Below are 10,171 nucleotides of genomic sequence, written 5' to 3' on the forward strand. Positions count from 1 at the left end.
AGTGCTCTGGAAAGTCGAAGTAATGTGAAATGTTTGAAAGTATAAACTATTTCTGAAAAGATAATATCTATTTTTTTTTCATGCATCAATAATTTTAGAGACCTCATTCGTCCACTTGCACAACCTTAATTTTCTGAATTAAAATGTGACAAATGTCTTCTGTAGGCGATGATGGATTACAGTTGTGTGATTATGAAATTATCTAAAGGCATAGACTCAGAATTGGTAAAGTGCATTTTCCACTTAAACCAAAATATGTTACATTTCTATTACTTTTTTGCTGCCTTCATGAGACCCATTCAGTAGTAAAGAGTCATATCGCTAAGGCCGTGAGACTAGTGGCCGATTTATTTAATCAAAATTACTAACTGATGGGAAATATAAGACTGTGAGTCTGTGGAAATAATCAAACACAGCTATATACACATTTAAATATATTTGGTAGAAAACTTTAAATAAATAGAAAAACCTAGCTGGAGCTAATTGGTTTTGGGGGTTGAAAAACCTAGAACTGTACTGTGTAATGTGCTGTTGTGTGTTGTTTGTGTGCTGCTTCATAAAGTAGTCTACTGCAACTGGAAACAATATGATGATGGCACAGATAAAAACATCTACAGAGAGATCCTGATATGTGTGTCTCTGGTGGTAATTATCATGTGAACAGAAATAAATAAATAAATAAATAAATAAAATGAAGCAATACAATTGACACTGATAAGCCAGCAGAAAAGTGTTTTGTTAACCTAGAGCAACATGATGGTTCAGAACCGCATTACAGATTCAGTAACCTTGGAATTAGCTAAGTGCTTGACTGGCGTTGTGCCGGCTGCAAGCTGCAGGTCATACTATAAATCAGCTCCCATGTACTGTGCCTGACTAATTCCTCAGATCTGTTACTGATTGTAATGGACACTGTTTTTGCCATTTCAGATTGTATGTTTCATTCAAAGCAATAGCAGACTGAAAAGAATAAATGTTGTAGCTCTGAAGACAATCTGAATGGATAATGAATCACACTGTTATACAATGACTCGGCTGTGCCTGAGCCAGTGATTTTCCTGCTCACTGTATAGCATCAGATTATTATTTTCTGTACATTTCATCACTTTAATTTGTATTGTTTCATATCATAAATTGTTTACCCTGTATTGTACCAAGAATACATTAAAGCAGTTTATTTTTATGTTTTGATTTGTATGAGTTTCACTGGCAAGCCCATGAAAAAAAAAAGAAATCTATGTGAAATGCCAAGTTCTGTTTTTAGTACTTAAAAACTGTCAGGAGACCATTTGTATATGTCCTTTCTCAGCAATGTTACTGAACGATTTTTGAATAACTAACTAACCTACTGATGTGAAAGTGCCTGGTAAATGGCTTGTTACTAATATCTTAATGGATTTGAATAATCAATCTGAGTCTACAGCCTAGTACAGAAATCCTTGCAGTGTTAAGCCATTGCCACTAGTCGGCAGAAACACTTCTTTAATCAGAAATCTCCCAACAGATTTTCACATGTGTGACCCTGGACCACAAAACCAGTTTTGAGTCGCTAGGATATAATAGCCACACACACACACACACACACACACACACACACACACACAAAAACCTTGTATGTGTCAAAATTATACCTTTTTTTCTTTTATGCCAAAAATCATTATGATATTGAGTTAAGGTCATGTTCCATGAAGTAAATTTGTAAATTTCCTACTGATATAAAAACTTAATTTCTAATTAGTAATATGCATTGCTAAGAACTTCATTTGGACAACTTCAAAGGTGATTTTCTCATTTAGATGTTCAAATAGTTGCATCTCGGCCAAATATTGTCCGATCCTAATAAACCATACATCCGAGAACAAATTAGACATTAAACAGACTATAAAAGTAAATAGAAGTTCAGAAGTAGAGGTGAGGGGAAAAGTAAGAGTAGAGTGAACACAACACTGTCAACACAAAATAATCCAGCCTTGGGAAGGTCACAGTGTCATCTTGAATGTATATGTGTTTTATTCATAGAGTTTTTAATAACTCCTTGTGCTCAAAGCTCAGAGCAACACCGGTGCAACTGTCAGTGCTACAAACAAATGAATTATATACTACAAGCTATAATTCTGACTATGGGCTTTAATAATGAAATAATTTATTTAGGGTTTGGTTTTAAGCTGACATTTTTTTAATGATGACGGAACTTGCTTATCATTTCTATCTTTAATAGATTTTTCAGATTATTTCAAATAAATTCTGTTTCATTTTCAAAACTGTATTTCTGAATTGCTGTATTACTTATTTTCTTATTGGGGAAGTTGTGGCCTGGGTGCATGCCCACTGCTGTGTGTGTGCACTTTAGATGGGTTAAATGCAAAGCACGAATTCTGAGTATGGGTCACCATACTTGGCTGTATGTCACTTCACTTCACTTTTTGTGTAGCACAGTGGTTGCTGAAAACTCAGCTTTGACATCACATTTTGAAATCACATTTCAAAATATTAAAATAGACAACAGTTTTTTTTTTTACTCTAAGAATATTTTATATTAGTGTACTGTATTCAAATAAATGCAACTGAATGGTGGTCTCTATAGACAGACTGAGTCAGTCCATGTCATAAAAAAGTTTTATAATTAGGGGATACTTGTGTGATCCTGATGTTCTAATATACATATTTCTAGTGTTTGTTATAAGTAATGGACTATTGTAATGGGCTCCTCACTGGCCTTCCCGAAAAGACCATTAGACAGCTGCAGCTCATCCAGAACGCTGCTGCCAGGATTCTGACTAGAACCAGAAAATCTGAGCATATCAGACCAGTCCTCAGGTCCTTACACTGGCTTCCGGTTACATTTAGTATTGATCTTAAAGTACTTTTACTCATATATAAGTCACTAAATGACCTAGGACCAAAATATATTTCAGATATGCTCACTGAATATAAACCTAACAGACCACTCAGATCATTAGGATCAAGTCAGTTAGAAATACCAAGGGTTCACACAAAACAAGGGGAGTCCGCCTTTAGTTACTATGCTGCCCACAGTTGGAATCAGCTTCCAACATCAAGTTCAGCTGTGTGGTCTCAGGTATCCCATCAAAGCAAGTAAATCCATTGTGGAACAATATCCAAATCCAGGATCCAAACTTCCTGTTCACCCGCTTTTAATCTAAACCGTCATGTTTCACGGCTACCCAGACCCTGAGGTGATATGGTACAAAGATGATATGACAGCTGGACAGATACTGTGGCCTTCCCAAATATGAAATTTCACGTGATGACAAGACACACACACAACACACTTCATGCTCTTTTCTGAGAAACAGTTTTATTGTTTTGATTATTGTTTCGTGAACATTTAACTGTGTGTATTTCTATCTTAGCTGGACTGTGAAGGGTAACGTCCAAGAATTATAGACAACAAGCTCATGGATTTTGATGAGCATGGAAATAAATCTCATTCCTGTGGTGGGAATGACATCAGTGTGGACACAAGGGTGAGGAATGCGTCTGCATGCTGTCTTAGAAGCTTGGTGAGTGTTCCCTCATGTTCTGGCCGTGACCTCATGCGAGTGTAATGTTCCCAGTTGTAGTCAGACCAGTAACCCCACCTCAGTCACAAACATAAACTATAAATAGAGCGGCATGCATGACTTTAATCAAGACCCATCTTATATGACACACAAGCGCTGCTCCCCTTTTTATATCTCACATTCCCATTTGATCTCATAAATCCTTAAAGGGTTAGTTCACCCTTTTTTTGAAATCTGGATATTTATCTTACAAAAACACATGAATTTGCTACAGAGTATGGCGTTATTTCCCTGTCAAATGTCGAGAGCGCATAATTGTAGCGCGAAAGTACATTAATATGATGCGCGAGCGTGAATCTCTCTGCTCGTGCGCGGAATATAATGTGCGAAGCGCGAAGCTCTCTGCTCGCGCGCTGAAACTCGGCGCACGCTCTCAGATACACGTTACTCTTGTAAGAATTTTCTCTGGGCTCGCTCAGGTTTCTCAGTACTCTTCTATTTCTTTCCTCTTTGCTCTTGGCATAAATGCTGTCAAAACGGCAACAACCAATCAGAAATAGGCGTCAACGACTGACTGAAAACGCGATATAGTAAATGGAATCTTATTGGTTGATATTGAACCGCACATGGAACATTACATTTACATTTAGACACTTTTATCCAAAGCGACTTACAAATGAGGACAGTGGCAGCAATCAAAAACAACGAAAAGGGCAATGAAATATAAGTGCTATAACAAGTCTCAGTTAGGTTAACACAGTTCACGAAGCATGGGCTTTTAAATAATATAATAAATAAAAAGAAAACAGATAGAGAATAGATAGAGAATAAAAACAGAATAAAAAAAGAATAGAGCAAGCTTTGTTTGAGGTCTTTACACACACACACACACACACACACACACACACACACACACACACACACACACACACACACACACACACACACACACACACACATATATATATATATATATATATATATATATATATATATATATATATATACAGTACATACACATATACATACATACATACATACATACATACATATATACACACACACACACACACACACACACACATATATATATATATATATATATATATATATATATATACAGTACATACACATTTACATACATATATATATATATACACACACACACACACACACACATATATATATATATATATATATATATACAGTACATACACATTTACATACATATATATATATATATATATATATATACACACACACACACGTATATGTATATGTATATACATATATACATACACATATACATACACAAACATACATACACACACAATTGCATAATAAATAAATGAAAAGAAAATAGCATACAAAAATATTAGAAAAGTATTTAGATTTTTTCTTTTTTTAAGAATAGAATTAGAATAGTGAGTGTTCACTTGTAGAATGTAAGCTTCTAGAGGGCACATGAGTCTGAAGTAACAAATTTAGGTAAATGGGTGCAGAGCCAGTGGTAGTTTTGTAGGCAAACATCAATGCCTTGAATTTTATGCAAGCAGCTATTGGAAGCCAATGCAAATTGATAAACCGAGGTGTTACATGCATTCTTTTTGGCTCATTAAAAATTAATCCTGCTGCCGCAAGAGATTCGCACTCCGCACATTATATTCTGCGCACAAGCAGAGAGATTCACGCTCGCACATCATATGAATGTACTTTCGCGCTACAATTATGCGCTCTTGACATTTGACAGGGAAATAACGCCATAACAGAGGCCTTTATTCACCCACTGGAGCCATGTGAGGGATATTTTATTACAGATGTGCTCACTTTATTTCGCATCTTCTGACACCAGATCCCCTGTTTGTTTTGGACACTCTTCCCCTATGGCCACATTTGTCCCCTGTTTTACTTTATTTTCTGTTAATAAAAGGCTCTCAGAGGCATGACACCACGCCCACTGTGTCTGTCGTTTGCTCCTCCCGTTACAATATATATATATAAGATTTTCAGACATTGATTTTCACACATTGATTAACTATTTCAAAATATTACTGTTTTTTTTTCTGTATGTAATTTTTTCTTTCTGCCGAGTAAGAAAATTCAGAATGGTAATAAAATGGTTTAAATTAAATTGTGTCAGAACAAATTAATCTTGACAATTTCAGATAACACTACAATAATTTTTGGTCCCAATTTTTTCTTATCAGTTTTACTGGGAGTCCATTGTATGAATAATTTGTGGGTATAATATGTCACAGTTTACTTTATTTTGCTATCCTCACTTACATAAATTAACTATAGTGTCCTGCACCCACTAGTTAAATATAAAAAATTGTATCTAGTGTCTAAATAATTTTTGCTTTGACTGTATAATTATATGATTTCAGGCTCCAGGTGATAATCAAACTCATCCCACAGAGCCACCAATTTGTGGAGACATTTCTCATTTTCAGAAGGAAGCACCCATGTATTTAAAGCAACAACCCTTATTGATATGTGAGGTCACTGCGAGTGTTACGGAAACACTCAGTTCCTGCCACATTGCATCATGGGAAAGAAGCTGAGAGCAGGTGATCAGTCTGTCACATCAACAAAGAGCAGTACACTTGTCACTGAGCCACCAAACACTCAGCTGAGTGAGAAAATCTCCTCAGGTAATGTTTCACAGATTCTTCAAGATGGCAGGGTTACAGCGAGCTCCTCATTGGGAGATGACACATTAGATAAAATGTGTGAGAAGGAAAGCAAAGCTATAAATCAGCTCATCAGCTCATCTGACAAACTCAAAGGTGAAATAAAACTTGCATCCCTGGGTTTGAATAGTATGGAAGAAAATGAGATTAAAATCATCATTACAAATGTGCACGTACAGAACAGTATTTGGCACCATATCACACAACCATTCCACAAATCGAGGGCAGAACTACTTCTGATGTCTGGATGGGAGAGTTTCTCTCATGGCACATAAACAACCTAGAGCACGAAATGTCTTCCTGGCCCTAGTGCATTTCCGCCCAATACTGATGGGTTGTCATGTGATTGTCAGAACAGAAAACTTGTGGTAGTGTCTCACATAAACCTGCCAGGTACAGGCATGCGTGCTGCCTCCTTCTTTGGGCTCAGGACACGCTTCTTTTGCTGAGAGTGCCTCATGTCCCGGGGGCTCTGAATCTTTCAGCGGACTTACTATCAAGGCATAAAGTTAGGTCGGGGAACTGGATGGTGGCTCAGATCTTCGATCTTTTTAGCAGGACAGAGGTATATCTCTTCACATCGCAGGAATAAATCCAGTGTCCCCTTTGGTTCTCCCTATGTCACCTGGCAGCACTGGGGTTAGATGCTTTTGCTCACCCATGGCCGGATCTGAGGCTGTAAGCATTTCCTACAATCAATCTGGCAGTCTTGTGCAGAGTGAGGGAGTTCGGAGTCCGCCTCCTTATGATAGCCCTGATCTGGCTGTCTCATACGTGGTTCTCGGACCTAGTCTCACTGTTTGAGCCTTTGGAGCTCCTGAACAGCCAATGAATTGGTGTGATTCCATACAGGCTTCAGACAATCGGCACACCCGAGGGTGCCTAATATATTATATCCAATATGATGTTTCATTGGTCAGTCAGTGTCATTGTTAATTGTAATTGCTGATCTGTTTTAGTCAGTGTTTTCTGTACCGTATCAGCTGGAATCCACCATGGTAAAATAAATAATTTACCTGGTTTGTGAGTTTGTAGTCTGAAATGAATATGATGATATCCACATAATGCTAAATAATACAAAAACACACCTTTCTATTCTGTTGTCTTAGTACACATAAACAACAGTGTGTGTGTTGCGATTCACAATCATGGCTGATTTATACCAACTAATGACTCTTATGAGCCGGTTCTTTGTAGCGAATCAAATACATACAGTGCAAACTTTGCAGTCCAATTCACAAGAAAATTAGCCTTAAGACTCTTTCCTTTAAATAAATTGCTCAAAAGGGCAAAGTCTGACTTTTTGTGTGTGTGTGTGTGTGTGTGTGTGTGTGTGTGTATCCTTGGGTCTCAGCTCCTCCCTAGTAGGATGCAAAAGAAAAATGAAAGGAATGAAAATGAGACATCCGTAGTATAACTCGTGGCCAGTTTGGATCTGAGTAATCCCTCGCTGAATAAATCACTGAATCCTTTAGAGCGATTACTCAATCAATATGACTCACATACTAAACTCAAAACTCAAAATTAAGGTTGTTTTTTAAGTTTCATGAAACTTTTCATAAAACGTAACATTACTAACTGGTCGTTATATATTATAGCAAGCATGCAATATTGTTATCTGTATTATTATAAGCCCCTTTTTTGCCCCTTAATACCTACATGTAAATCTCTGTGCCTTTTACAATTTCTCTCTCTCTCTCTTATATGTAGTTGGGGAGAATATTGAGATGACTCCTCTGATTTTCAGTAAAGGTCACGCTGATGCAGGCTGCCAGGGTTCAAAGTTCTATGGCCATATCACAACAGAAGAAACACGGGTGGCACTGGGATGTGAGCATAAAACCAGACGGCTAAAAGTGATCAGTTAGATCCTGTGTTTGAGTTGGGCAGCTCATGTTTTTTGAAAGTGCAAAGCCCTGTTGCATATATGAGAGCAGAGTGGAGACTGTTGTGGCTGAAAGGAATCTTCAAATCACAAAACAGGTGACATATATGTCAAATTCTTTAAACATCTGGGTAAATTTGTTACATTTCTCAAAGTTAAGTTGCTATACTTTTATCACTCACAATGTTTAGAATTTCTTCTCAACACATTTCTAATCAATGAAACTGTAGAATTCAGAAAATAGCCACAGATTACTTCAAGATCTTTGCTATGGGGACAAGAGGGATAGAGAGCTTTGGTGCAGCACTGGAGTAAGTGAGATTTCTTTCCCTACTAAGCTCAGTGGAAAGCACATGATTTTATTGTAGCTTTATTGAAGTATATCAAGGTCAACGAGCATATGAGGATGCCAGTTGATCCTGTTTGTTGTCACTGTGTATATTTTCAGAGTAAACCCACTATACTTTGTGTAATGGCGAGCAAGAAGTATTCCTTATGCAACGGTGGAGGCAGAGCTTAAGGATGTCTATTTGCGGTATATTGTGGACTGGATCGCAACGGGTCACTGGTACTTAATGAGAAGTTAGATGTGGCACAAAAGTCTTCTTCCCTACAGCACTAAAGAATATTTAAAGTGCTGTAATATTATGCCATACATTTGTGATCCATTCATGAAGGTTTTTTTTTTTTTAACTGATGCAGGTATCAGGGGTTTCCTTGCAAGGCTAATCCGAAGTGTAATTACTTCTGTGGTCTCTTAAACCTCAAATCTCTCAAAATCCCAGAACAACTGCAGACTTCAACCAGACCCAAGAGCTCAAGCAGCCCGCTACTACAACGAAAAACAGCAGCCAGCTTCTCCAGTCCCCAGACCTCACGCAAGGCCATGAAGAACCCCAAAGTATCCCGCAAGCTGAGCCCACAGACATCCACCTAACTCAAAATAAAGTAGACCATATAGATAGGGAAAACTAAAAGAGAAAGAGAGTTCTGTCTGTTATTGAATGGGTTGCTTACTGATCTGCAGTTAAGATGCAACTGCACTTACAACCCGAATTTAAGGGGGAAAAAATATAATTTTGATAAATGCAACATTCAACTGAAATATGTAAATCCAGAATAATTACCTAATCTTCCTTTAGTTGTGCTTTTTACAGAATTTGTTTGGAATCCTCAGAGGTTTTTGAAAGGGCGTTGTCTAATTGTTTGTGAAAATGTCCAGTGGAGCTGTAGCACTACAATAATACTTTGTATTACCTCTGTTTATTTCTAAAGGAAGTACAGTGCTGTTGGCTGACAGTGCTGTTAGTTAACAGTATTTTTTTTTTAAAGTATGAATTTAATTAGTTATAAATGATCTTATATTGTATGAGAGCATATTACATCTGTGTGGTTGTAGATTAACATGCATGATGCATATCTTGAAAATGGAAAACATAATTTGAATTAAATTAAGATCAATATTAAATTTATGCATTTAGCAGACGCTTAAGTTATTGAATGTTGTCCATTAAAGTTATTCTCATATTCTCAAATAGTTTGTGTTCCACAGAAGAAAGTTATATGGGTTTTGCACAACAAGAGGGGAAGAAAAATGAGACACTATCTATGGCTGACATGAGTTTGACAAGAGAGACATAATGGAAATGCTGAAACTGATGATAACATTATTTAATTAATGACATGACTTAAATGTTGAGCTGACATTTGAAATTTTAATTTTGTCTGTTGTGTTTTCCAATCTTATCTCAGATATCTTATCTCACATTGCATTACTGGATCACTAACATGCAGGTAATCAGACTGTAAATTTGCCTTTGGTTTAGATGAAAAGGAAAAGGAAGCCTTCCAAAGAGTATGTAAGTCTTAAAAGGAAAATGTGCTAATTTAATGTCATATGCCAATCTCATGTATTTACACTGGTGGTCACAGAATGGAATTAAGACAATAACGTAATCATGCCAGATTAACTGAATTAATCTGCTCTATTTCACCTTGTTCATGAGAGAAGCTTGTTTACAGTTGTAGTCAAGATACTGTTTTAACAGGTTTTATCACTGTGACAGTCA

This window comes from Carassius auratus, chromosome 32, assembly GCF_003368295.1.
Source record: "Carassius auratus strain Wakin chromosome 32, ASM336829v1, whole genome shotgun sequence".
In the NCBI taxonomy this organism is placed as follows: Eukaryota; Metazoa; Chordata; class Actinopteri; order Cypriniformes; family Cyprinidae; genus Carassius; species Carassius auratus.